The 13,494-nt window shown below is 37.3% G+C and overlaps 1 protein-coding gene across 2 annotated transcripts in view; it reads left to right on the top strand.

Annotated features, from left to right (window-relative positions):
- Nucleotides 1-13,494, top strand: part of PRORP (protein only RNase P catalytic subunit) — a 148,066-nt gene that overhangs the window by 114,564 nt on the left and 20,008 nt on the right. The gene's annotated exons all lie outside the window — the stretch shown is intronic.

Here is a 13,494-nt window from a genome sequence, read left to right as displayed (position 1 = left end):
TAGGTTGATTCCATAATCTGGCTATTGTGAATTGAGCAACTATGAACATTGATGTGGCTGTATCTCTGTAGTATGCTGATTTTAAGTCCTTTGGGTATAGGCCAAGGAGTGGGATAGCTGGGTCAAATGGTGGTTCCATTCCAAGCTTTCTGAGGAATCTCCATACTGCTTTCCAGAGTGGCTGCACTAATTTGCAACCCCACCAGCAATATATGAGTGTACCTTTTTCCCCACATCCTCGCCAACACCTGTTGTTGCTTGTGTTCTTGATAATCGCCATTCTGATTGGGGTGAGATGAAATCTTAGGGTAGTTTTGATTTGCATTTCTCTTATTACTAGAGGTGTTGAATATTTTTTCATATATCTGTTGATTGCTTGTACATCTTCTTCTGTGAAGTGTCTGTTCATTTCCTTAGCCCGTTTGTTGTTTGGATTATTTGTATTCTTGGTGTAGAGTTTTTTGAGTTCTTTATAGATTCTGGAAATTAGCGCTCTATCTGAAGTATGAGTGGCAAAGATATTCTCCCACTCTGTAGGCTCTCTCTTCACATTACTGATAGTTTCCTTTGCTGAGAGAAAGCTTTTTAGTTTGAATCTATCCCAGTTATTGATTCTTGCTTTTATTTCTTGGGCTATGGAAGTCCTGTTAAGGAAGTCTGATCCTAAGCCAACAAGTTGAAGGTTTGAACCTACTTTTTCTTCTATAAGAAGCAGGGTCTCTGGTCTGATTCCGAGGTCCTTGATCCATTTTGAATTGAGTTTTGTGCAGGGTGAGAGATAGGGGTTTAATTTCATTCTGTTGCATATGGTTTTCCAGTTTTCCCAGCACCATTTGTTGAAGAGGCTATCTTTTGTCCATTGCATATTTTTGGCCCCTTTGTCTAGTATGAGAAAATTGTATTTATTTGGGTTTGTGTCCATGTCCTCTATTCTGTACCATTGATCTATCTGTCTATTTTGGTACCAATACCATGCCGTTTTTGTTACTATTGCTTTGTAATAGAGTTGAAGATCTGGTATTCCTATACCCACTGCTTTGCTCTTTCTACTGAGGATTGCTTTAGCTATTCTGGGTTTCTTATTCTTCCAGATGAATTTCATAATTGCTTGCTCTATTTCTGTAAGGTACATCATTGGGATTTTAATTGGAATTGCATTGAATCTGTATAGCACTTTTGGTAGTATGTCCATTTTGACAATGTTAATTCTGCCTATCCAAGAACATGGTAGATCTTTCCATCTTCTAAGGTTTTCTTTAATTTCTTTCTTTAGTGTTCTGTAGTTCTCATTGTAGAGGTCTTTCATCTCTTTTGTGAGATTGATTCCCAAGTATTTTTTTTTTTTTTTTGATGCTATTGTGAATGGGGTAGTTTTCCTAATATCTCTTTCTGAAGATTCATCACTTATGTATAAAAATGCATTGGATTTATGAGCATTGATCTTGTAACCTGCTACTTTACTGAATTCACTTATGAGTTCTAAGAGTTTTCTGGTGGAATTTCCAGGTTCCTCTAAATATATAATCATGTCATCAGCGAACAGGGATAGTTTGAGTTCTTCTTTTCCAATTCGTATCCCTTTAATTTCTTTGGTTTGTCTAATTGCTCTGGCTAGAGTCTCAAGAACGATGTTGAATAGAAGTGGTGAAAGAGGGCATCCCTGCCTTGTTCCAGTTTGTAGGGGGAATGCTTTCAGTTTTTCACCATTTAGAATGATATTGGCCATGGGCTTAGCGTAAATGGCCTTTCAATGTTAAGGAATGTTCCCACTACCCCAATTTTTTCTAGTGTTTTGAGCATGAAGGGATGCTGTATTTTATCGAATGCTTTTTCTGCATCTGTTGAAATAATCATATGATTCTTAACTTTAAGTCTGTTGATATGGTGAATGACATTTATTGATTTCTGGATGTTGAACCAACCTTGCATCCCTGGGATGAAACCCACTTGATCATGGTGCACTATCTTTTTAATATATTTTTGTATGTGATTTGCTAAAATTTTGTTGAGAATTTTTGCGTCGATGTTCATTAAGGATATTGGCCTGAAATTTTCTTTCTTCGATGTGTCTTTGTCTGGTTTAGGTATCAGGGTGATATTGGCTTCATAGAATGAGTTTGGGAGGGTTCCCTCCTCTTCTATTTCATGGACTACTTTGAGGAGTATTGGAACGAGCTTGTCTTTAAAGGTTTTGTAGAACTCGGCTGAGAACCCTTCTGGTCCCGGACTTTTCTTTGTTGGTAGGCTTTTGATGACCTCTTCTATTTCATTGCTTGAAATTGATTTGTTTAAGTTGTGTATGTCCTCCTCGTTCAGTTTAGGTAATTCATATGTCTCTAGAAACTTGTTGATGTCTTCGAGGTTTTCTGTTTTGTTAGAGTATAGATTTTCAAAAAAGCTTCTAATTATGTTTTGTATTTCAATCGTGTCTGTTATGATATTTCCTTGTTCATTCCGAATTTTAGTAATTTGAGTTTTCTCCCTCTTTCTCTTTGTTAGTGTGGCTAAGGGTTTATCAATTTTGTTTATTTTTTCAAAGAACCAACTATTTATTTTGTTAATTTTTCCGATTGTTTCTTTTGTTTCAATTTCATTGATTTCGGCTCTGATTTTAACTATTTCCTGTCTTCTACTACTTTTGGTGTTGGTCTGCTCTTCTTTTTCTAGGGCTTTGAGCTGTAGTGTTAAGTCGTTTATTTGTTGATTTCTACTTCTTTTGTTGAATGCGCCTCATGAAATCTTCCTCTAAGTACTGCTTTTATAGTGTCCCAGAGGTTTTGATATGATGTGTCTTTGTTCTCGTTTACTTCTAAGAATTTTTAAATTTCCCTCCTGATGTCTTTTGTTATCCATTCATCATATAATAGTGTATTATTTAATCTCCAGGTATTGGAGAAGTTTCTGTTTTTTATTCTGTCATTTATTTCTAATTTCAATCCATTATGATCTGATAGAGTACAAGGTAGTATCTCTATCTTCTTGTATTTGCTAACAGTAGCTTTGTGGCATAAGACATGGTCTGTTTTAGAGAAGGATCCATGTGCTGCTGAGAAGAAAGTGTATTCGTTCTTTGTTGGATGGTATATTCTATATAAGTCGGTTAAGGCTAAATTGTTGATTGTGTTATTGAGATCTGTGGTTTCTTTATTCAGTTTTTGTTTGGAAGATCTATCCAGCAGTGAGAGAGGTGTGTTAAAATCACCTAGTATTATTGTGTTGTGGTCTATTTGATTTCTGGAATTGAGAAGGATTTGTTTGACGTACATGCATGAGCCAATGTTCAGGGCATAGATATTTATGATTGTTATGTCTTGCTGATTTATGCTTCCCTTAAGCAGTATGTAATGTCCTTCTTTATCCCTTCTGACTAGTTTTGGCTTGAAGTCCACATTATCTGAAATGAGGATGGATACTCCAGCTTTTTTGTTATGTTCGTGTGCATGGTATGTTTTTTCCCATCCTTTCACCTTTAGTCTGGGTATCTCTTTCTATGAGATGAGTCTCTTGCAGGCAGCATATTGTTGGATTTTTCTTTTTAATCCAATCTGCCAGTCTATGTCTTTTGATTGATGAGTTCAGGCCATTAACATTCAGGATTATTATTGTGATATGATTTGTATTCCCACTCATTTGACTCATTTTTGTTTTTTTGACATGATTTGGTTTCTCCTTTATTTGACTATTCCTTTAGGCTAGTTCCTCCCATTGCTGATTTTCATCGTTGTTTTTCATCTCTTCCTCATGGAATACTTTGCTGAGAATGTTCTGTAATGCCGGCTTTCTTTTTGTAAATTCCTTTAGCTTTTGTTTATCATGGAAGGATCTTATTTCGTCGTCAAATCTGAAAGTAAGTTTTGCTGGGCATAAGATTCTTGGTTGGCATCCATTTTCTTTCAGGGCTTGGTAAATGTTGTTCCAGGCCCTTCTAGCTGGATTGAAAAATCTGCTGATATTCTTATTGGTTTCCCCCTGAATGTAATTTGATTCTTTTCTCTCGCGGCCTTTAAAATTCTGTCTTTATTTTGTATGTTAGGTATTTTCATAATAATGTGCCTTGGTGTGGGTCTGTTGTAATTTTGTATATTTGGAGTCCTATAAGCCTCTTGTACTTGGTTTTCCATTTATTTCATTCTTCACATTTGGGAAATTTTCTGATATTATTTCATTGAATAGATTGTTCAATCCTTTGGTTTGTTTCTCTAAGCCTTCCTCAATCCCAATAATTCTTAAATTTGGCCTTTTCATGATATCCCATAATTCTTGTAGATTCTGTTCATGATTTCTTACCATCTTTTCTGTTTGGTCCACTTTGTTTTCAAGATTAATTATTTGGTCTTCAGTATCTGAGGTTCTGTCTTCCAGGTGCTCTATCCTCCTGGATATGCTTTCTATGAAGTTTTTAACTTGGTTTATTGTTTCCTTCATTTCAAGGATTTCTGGTTTTTGGTTTTTTTTTTTTTTTTCCAGTATCTCTAACTCTTTATTGAAATGATCTCTTGCTTCCCGTATTTGCTCTTTTAACTGTTGATTGGAGTGATCATTTAATGCCTGCATTTGCTCTTTCATCTCCTCCTCCAATGCTTGCATTTGCTTTTTCATCTCCTCGTTTGCTTCCCTGATTGTTTTAATATGTACATTCTGAACTCCCTTTCTGACATATCTTCTGCTCTGCTGTCACTGAGTTTTATTGATAATAGTATCTAGGTTTGTTTGGGACATTTTCTTCCCTTGTTTTCTCATATTGGTCAGATGTCAGTGGGACTCTGTGATATTGCAGATTTCATCTATTTGCTTATAGTGTCCCTGTAGATTTCCAGTGTATCACCTCCCAGCCTTCAGTAGTCTGAAGTCTTGGAGGAACTTGATAATGCAGCGCTTCCGAAGAAAGCTGTCCCTAGCCCGTTACTGGTTCCAGGGCTTGGAGCTGGCTCTGTGTGGAAAGGCTCTCACTCGGGGGCCAGCTCCGAGAAGCTGGCCGTGTGGGAGGAGCCCATCGCTGGAGTGCCCAGGGCTGCCTGGAGAAGACTCTAGCTGCCGTTCCCTACTCTAATAAGCCACCCGAATCCGGGCCTGCAGCCCTGGCCAAGTTTCACCGGGTGGGGGAGACTCACCCTGTGGTTCTATTTTAGACCGAGTTTCTCAATGCCTCCCCTTCTTGAATCCTGGGTTCTAGAGTGACCGGAGATGCAGTCACCCTCTAGTCTGCCATCTTGGATCTCCCCGTTGAAAAAGCCTGCGGGCTGGAGAGGGGCAGGGCCGCCTGGAGAGGTCGCTGGCTGCCCTGCTCTGGTCCCAGAGGCTGCTTGCAGGTTGGAGGTCTCCGCTGGCTTGGGGACTTGTGGCTGGCTCTGTGTAGAATGGCTCGCACTGGGCGGTCTGCTCCGAGAAGCTAGCCTGGAAAGGCACTTCCCGCCGGAGGGAGCCGGGCTGATTGGGGAAGTCCCTGACTGCCCTGTCCTGGTCTCTGAAGCAGCGTGTGGGCGGGCCAGAGCTCGCCGGGCACTGGCTCAGGGACTTGGAGCTGGTTGTGTGGCGAAATGCTCTCACTGGGGGGCCTGCTCCGAGAAACTGGAGTATCTAGCCCTGTGGGAGGAGCCCACCGCTGGAGTGCTCAGGGCTGCCTGGGGGAGACTCTAGCTGCCCTGCCCTACTCTAATAAGCCGCCGGTATCCGGGCCTGCCACCCGGTCGGGCTTCACCAGGTGGGGGAGACTCACCCCGTGGTTCTATTTTAGTCTGAGTCTCTCAATGCCTCCCCTTCTTGAATCCTGGGTTCTGGAGCCACTGGAGATGCAGTCACCCTCTAGTCCGCCATCTTCGAACTGGTTGGTAGGCTTTTAATGATCTTTTCTATTTCATTGCTTGAAATTGATCTATTTAAATTGTATGTGTCCTTATTCAGTTTGGGTAGATCATATGTCTCTAGAAATTTGTCGATGTCTTCAAGATTTTCTGTTTTGTTGAAGTATATATTTTCAAAATAGCTTGTAATTATGTTAAGTATTTCAATGGTGTTCTGTCATGATATTTCCGTTTTCATCACAAATTTTAATAGTTTGAGTTTTCTCTCTCTTCATTAGTGTGGCTAAAGGTTTATCAATTTTGTTTATTTTTTCAAAGAACCAACTTTTTGTTTTGTCAATTTTTTGAATTGTTTCTTTTGTTTCAGTTTCACTGATTTAAGTTCTCATTTTAATTATTTCCTGTCTTCTACTATTAGTGTTAATCAGTTCTTTTTCTAGGGCTTTGAGATGTAATGTTAGGCCATTTATTTGTTAACTTTTCTTCCTTTATTGAATGAACTCAATGCAATGAATTTTCCTCTTACTACTGCTTTCATAGTTACCCAGAGATTTTGATACATTGTATTTGTGTTCTTGTTTACCTCTAAGAATTTTTTTTATCTCCTCCCTGGTGTCTTCTGCTATCTATGCATCATTCAATTCTCCAGGTGTTGGCATAGTTTGTATTTTTTATTTTATCATTGATTTCTTATTTCATTCCATCATGATCTGATAGAGTGCAAGGTAGTATCTGTTTTTTTGTATTTGCTAACAGTTGCTTTGTGGCATAACATATGGTCTATTTTAGAGAAACATCCACGTGCTGCTGAGAAAAAAGTGTATTCACTCATTGATGGAATATTCTCTGTGTGGCTATTAAGTCTAAATTTTTGATTGTATTGAGTTCTATGGTTTCTTTGTTCAGTTGTTGTTCAGAAGATCTATCCATGCTGAGAGAGGTGTGTTAAAGTCACCCATTATTATTTGTGTTGTGGTCTGTTTGATTCCTGAAATTGAGAAGGGTTTGTTTTACATACATAGATGCTCCATTTTTGGGGGGCATAAATATTTACAGTTGTTATGTCTTATTGATTTATGGTTCCCTTAAGCAGCATGAAATGGTCTTCTTTATCCCTTCTGACTAACTTTGGCTTGAAGTCCACATTATCTGATATGAGGATGGAAACCCCTGCTTTTTTACTGAGTCTGTGTGCATGGTATGTTTTTTCCACATCCTTTCACCTTTAGTCTGTGGCTGTCTCTTGAAGACAGCATATTGTTGGGTTTTTGTTTTTGTTTTTAAATCCAATCTGCCAGTCTATGTCTTTTGATTAATGAGTTTAGGCCATTAACATTCAGAATTATTATTGTAATATGATTTGTATTCCTGGTCATTTTGGTTTATTTTTGGTTCTTGGTTTTTCCTTGATTGACCTATCCTTTGGTGTAGTTCCTCCTTTTGCTGACTTTCATTGTTGTTTTTCATTTCGTCCTTATGGAATATTTTGCTGAGAATGTTCTGTAGTGCAAGCTTTCTATTTATAAATTCTTTTAACTTTTGTTTATCATGGAAGTTTTTTGTTTCGTCATCAGATCTGAAGGTTAGTGTTGCTGGATATAAGATTCTTGGTTGGCATCCATGTTCTTTCAGAGTTTGAAATATGTTGTTCCAGGCCCTCCAAGCTTTTAGGGTCTCAACTGAGAAATCTGCTGTATTGCTTTCCCCCTATATGTAATTTGATGCTTTTCTCTCATGGCCTTTAAAATTCTATCTTTATTTTATATATTGGGCATTTTCATTATAATGTGCCTTGGTATGGATCTGTTGTTACTTTTTTCATTTCTTGGTCCACTTTGCACTCCATTGCTTTAATTATTAACTCAAACAGCCAGCTTGCTCGAGTTCTTCACCTCCTCATTTAAACTTCTAGAGTACCTAGTAAACAGTTTCTTTCTTGCTATCCATTTACTCCCTAACCCCTAAGGCCACTGAAATCTCCCTAACTCCTTAGCCCCTATAACTGCATTGAAACCCCTAAGACCACCAGTAATTTTTCTAATTCCCAATTCAAGTGGACCTGGAATTTTAGTCCTTATCACTCTGCGGTTAATATTTCACATATTCCTTTCTTCTTGAAGCTATGTCTTTAAATTCTGTGACTTCATCCTCATCCTTCCCCGTATACTCTGTCCATTCTTTGTTGTATCTGACTTATTTTTGAATTCTCTTACATCCTCTTACCTCTGAAGTGTTAGTGTTCCCTGAATCTCTGTCTCAGGCATTGCCTTGGTTAATCTCATCTACTTTAATGTGCTATTTAGTTCCAAATCTACATCTCTACCTTAAACATGCACTTCTAACTAAGAATATATGTTCAAAACTGAACTCAGCATCTTTCCTCCAGACATGTATACCAGTAGGTAATACTACTATTCTTTCAGTCATCCAAGCTAGAAACCTGGAAATGGTGTTTTTCTTCCCTCTCCCTAACACTCATATCCACTTGTTCACCAAGTATTATGAATTTTACCTACTACTTATTTCTCAAATCTGTTCTCTTCTCTCCCTCTCTTTTTCATGAGATCCTTATTAGACCTATAATACTTGCTATTTTCTAACTTGTTTCTCATGTCCAGTATTGTTTCTTTCAAACATATCCTCTTCCACAGGCAAAAATGACCACACAACTTTCCAGCTTAAATAGATTTACATTTCATATTTTGACTGGGGATATGTGTGAATATATTTTGGTAACTGATGTGAGTTTTTGTTAAATAGTCCCCATTTCCAATTTTGTCTTTTTACCTTATTTGAACTTTAAAAAGATGAAATATCTGCTTATTAAGTGAAGCAAGTAAAACCCTAAACATACAATATACAAAACTATTATAAGTCAACACATCTTATTTTTCTGTATTTTATGAAGGATCAGAAACAAAAACATTGAATACTCTGTTAAAGCTGGACACTGTGCTTATGCAATCCTATGAAGTTAATAACTAAGTTCTCATTTTACAAGTAAGGAAATTGAGGTGAAATTAAGTCCTTTCCCTGAGATCATAAATATAAGTAACAGACCCAGAATTCAAATGCCAGTCTGACTCCAGAGTCTGTGGTCTTCTCACTGCACCATGCTCTCATGCCCTGTGGCATGCAGTTATAATTCTCAAATGCACATAGCTAGCCCTTCTCTCACCGGGTAGTATTCTGAATTTGTTACACGTGTAGGTTTGAACAGCCTACCAGTACCAGAAATTGGGCTTTGGGGGAAGATGACACAACACACAAAAAGGTATGTTGTAGGAAAAGTGACCTGGCAGTGGTTCAAGGAGAAACTAGACATTGAAAGGCCACCAGGAGGTCTAAGGGCATCTTGAACAGAAGTAATGAAAGTGAAACTTAAGAGAAAGTGCCCAATGCATGGCATGTACCTATAGTCCCAGCTATAGAGAAGATGAGTCAGAGAGATTGTTTGTGCCCAGGAGTTCTAGGCTATAGTGCACCTATGCTAATCTGGTGTCCACAGGAAGTTCAGTATCAATATGGTGACCTCTCAGGAGCAGGGAAACCACTAGGTTGCTTAAGGAGAGGGGAACTGACCCAGGTCAGCAATGGAGCAGGCCAGAATTCCCCTGATCAGTAATGGAATTGTACCTGTTAATAGCTACTACACTCCAGCCTAGGCAACATAGTAAGACCCCACCTCTTAGAGAGGAAGAAAGGGAATGTACTTAAAATCAAGGCATTAAAGAGCTTTTGAAAAAAAATATGGTAACTTTTCATGAAAACCTCTCAATTCTTTTAAAATCTTAACATTTTAAAGTAACATGTCAGTCTATTTATGAATGTGCTACATCATTTTTGCTTTCATAGCCTACCAATGGCAATGGGTAAACTCGTAGAGCTCACAGAATTCTTTCATAGATATTATATGATTTCATCTGCAAAGATCCATATGGACTGAGTAGTTGTATTTTTCTCATTTTATGTGTGAAGGCACTTGCTTAGAATCTAAGTGACTTGCCCAGAGGTTACAGCCCTATAAGTACTACTCTGAGCCCCCATTCTTTTTTCCACATTTCGTGCTTTACGATGACATATTCTGCTTCTGCTAAATCAAATAATGTTTTCTCAAAGCCAGGGAGCATGTCAGAGTCCCTCTTCTCAGCATTTGAGTACCAACTTGGCAGCATATTAGAAAATAAGAGTTGATTAGATCAGACAAAAAGTGGGTGAAGAACAAGAAAAGAACTTAGCTCATAAAAGTAGGTTGCTGGTCTATATTTTACAAACAGGATTCTTGTATACTTTAACAAGTTATAGGTACATGATGCATTTTTCTTGGACATTTCATGTATTATCTGTGAACATAATGTTAATAAAAGTATACCATGGTTGTGACAAATCAGTGGCATGCCATGTTAAGTTCTTTACTCATATGCACTATCCTGCACTGTCTAATTAAAGAAAATCAAGGCTCTTCTGCTCTAGCCTCTATAGAAAAATAATCAGAAAAGTTTTTAAAACAGGGGGCTTGATAGTAATGTTATATACTGATTAGTACAGTTGATTATTTATAGATCATTCCATTACCAACAAAATTGGACCTCAGACAGCTCCCTTGCATTCTGCACACACACAGTCTTATTTTAGCATTGTTTAGAAATACTGTGGCTACTACTTCCTGGGTGGTGGTCGACTTTTACAGTATTTTTTTTCCTTGTTTTAAAATTTACCTAGACGGGTTTTCTTGATTTTTTTTTTTTTTTGCTTGTTTATTCTAATTTATAGTTACATGTGTGAGTGGTATCACAGTCATTTCTAAGAAAAACAGCTGTGTTTTAAAACAGTAAATAATTTAGAGACAGCTGTGGTGCTGCCCACCTTTTTTTTTTAAGAGATATCATTATTTCCTTTACTAGATTAGCTATACAGGTGTTGGAGGAGAAACAAAATTTAGTTCAAGTAAACATCTTTGTACTAGTATATCGAATTAGATTGGACTCCCTTAGTTTTGTTTTTTTATTCTCTGACATTTTAGAAGGTCATAGTTTTTGGCCATTAGATTATTCTTAGTAGTTAATATCTTCACCTATGGCATGATATCATGACCTGTGGAGATGATATTGATGAAATCTTTTTTTAATTTTAATTTTTTATTTTTTAGTTATAGATGACAGTAGAGTCTATTTTGACATATTTATACAAATATAAATATATATTTTTATATATATTTTTTCTAATTAGGATCCCAGTCTTGTAGATGTACATGATGTGGAGATTTACTGTGGTGTATTCATATATGTACATACAAAAGTCATGTCAAATTCATTTCACTCTTTCCTATTGATATTGATGAAATCCTAAAATCCCATTTTTAAAGTCAGTGTGTATTTAAAAATTAGGACAAAGTCCTTGGGAATGTTTATTGTTGCATAAAAGTAAATAAATTTTAGGAACATTGCCAAAAAATTTATTTTCTTATTCAAAAATACTAACAAGTGTAATTACTTTCAGCGGTGGAATATGTGTATACCTGTTTTGTTGGTTGGTTGGTATTTATTTTGTTTCATCAATATGAAGGTATTTCATATTGAATGAAAATAAAAGAAAACTGACCTCCTATACCTTTTTGTTTGTTTGTTAAATCTCCACTCAAAGGAATCTTTAGGCATGGTGAGTGTCAAAGAGCTCTATATCAAAATTCTGACTATATCACTTATTCACTAGATCACTCTGAGCAAATAACTTAATGCTCAGGCATTTCAAAGTTAACAAACTAAAATCAAATGTTTTATCGTCTTCCTTCTTTCTCAGACCTGTCCTTCTTTCTGAATCCTGTAATTGGTTTGCTGGTACCTTGCTAGTACCACACTCCATTCAATTGCCCAAGCAGCAATCATAGCAGTCTCTGCCTCTTAATTCTCCATATTGACTAAGCCGACAAATTCCACTGATACTGTCTCCTACACTAATCCCTCTGATCCTGCACTGTCCAACATGGTAGCTACTAGAAAGTTTGCTGTTGGATCACTTGAAGTGTGACAGACCAAAGTGAGATGTGCAGTTAAGTGTGAAACCTACACTAGATTTTGAAAACAAGATGTTAGCTCAGTGGTAAAGTGGTTGCCTAGCACACCTAAGGTCCTGGGTTCCATCTCTAACACTGCAACAACAACAAAAGAAAATTGAAAAGATAGAAAAAGATCTCAGTAATTATTATATTAATTTCATCTCAAAATAGTATTTTATACAGTGGGTATCAAATAAAATGTATTGTTAGTAATACATTTTATTTGGTGTGTTTCATATTTTTTAGTGTAACTGCCAAGTTTATAGTTATGTTTGTGGCTTACATTGTATTTCTCTTGGACAGTGCTACCTTAGTCCATTTTGTTCTTAGTCAAACCCTTTTCATTTCTCAATGTCTCTGACAGCTGATAATTGGCCTCCCACATTCTGAACCTCAATAGGAATGCTCTTTCTGAAATGGACATCTGAAAGTGTCACTGCTCTGAGACCTATCACAAAACTGAAGGTCCTGTGTGCAGTAGGCACGAGTCTTCATTGTTTGATTCCTGCCTGCCTGTCAGCCTCATCTCTCTCCTCTCCACAGGTCCTGCTTTCTCTCGCCTTGTGCTGGATACCCCATTGATCCTAAAATTTTGTTTTACCCTCAGTGTACCGTGTTGTTTTACTCATCTAAAATGCTTTTCCCCTCTCTCCACCTCCATCAGACTTGGAAGTTCCACTTTAGCTTTCAGAACTTTGCATAGGCTCCTCTTTGCTTCCACCCTTGCAGCAGTTCTTCCAATACCTTTCACTTGTCCTACCTGACTCTAAGTTCCTTCAGGGTAGGGGCCATGTCTTGGTCACCCTTACATCCACCTGGAGTAGAACAGGTACATTAATTTGGTAAATTTTTGTATAGAACCATTCCAGAAAGCTACATCTTGTGTATCCTATGGCTTCAGGTAGTCCCAACATATTGCAAAGTACTGTTATTGCAAACCTCAATGGAGAAATATAGTTAAGGCTTTCCAGCAAAGTACCTGGGATTTCCCACAATTCAGTTAAGAAGGATGAAGCAGTAGATGCTACTGGACTTGTCATAGTCACAGTGAGCTGTAGAATAAGGGATGGGATTAAGAAGGAAATGTTTTACAATAAATAAAGACATTTTTTAAAAGAAGGGAATGTTTTGAAAAGAAAGGAGTTTGAATATGAGAGTTCTAAGGTACAAGATGGTTACCGATGAATAAAAGTGTGGATTTAAGGTTAAAATTACCTAGGTTTGAAACCTTGCTTTGCTATTTGCTGATCTGTGACTTTGAGTTAGTTCCTTAACCTTGTTGAGACTTGGTTTCCCCATTTGTAAAAGAGGAGTAAGATCAGGTAGTAATATGGCACCAAATTTACAGGATGACTATGAGGATTAAATGGTGATGTGTGTAAAAAAACATTGTTAGAAGTACTTGTGAGGGCTAGGGCTGGGGCTCAGTAGTAGAGTGCTTGCCCGGCATGTGTGTGTCACTGGGTTCAATCCTCAGCACCACATAAAAATAAAGAAAATAAAGATATCATGTCCATCTACAACAAAAATATTTTTTAAAAAAGTATTTGTGACATAATTGCCCTGAAACTCAGTTTGATTGGGGAAGTGGGGAGTGGAAGATTATTTTTTGGTTTACATTACTTTTAAATCTATAAT

This window comes from Sciurus vulgaris (genome assembly GCF_902686455.1).
Source record: "Sciurus vulgaris genome assembly, chromosome: 2".
Taxonomy (NCBI): domain Eukaryota; kingdom Metazoa; phylum Chordata; class Mammalia; order Rodentia; family Sciuridae; genus Sciurus; species Sciurus vulgaris.
The sequence above is the reverse complement of the archived record's forward strand: the minus strand, read 5'-3'. Positions and strand labels throughout refer to the sequence as shown.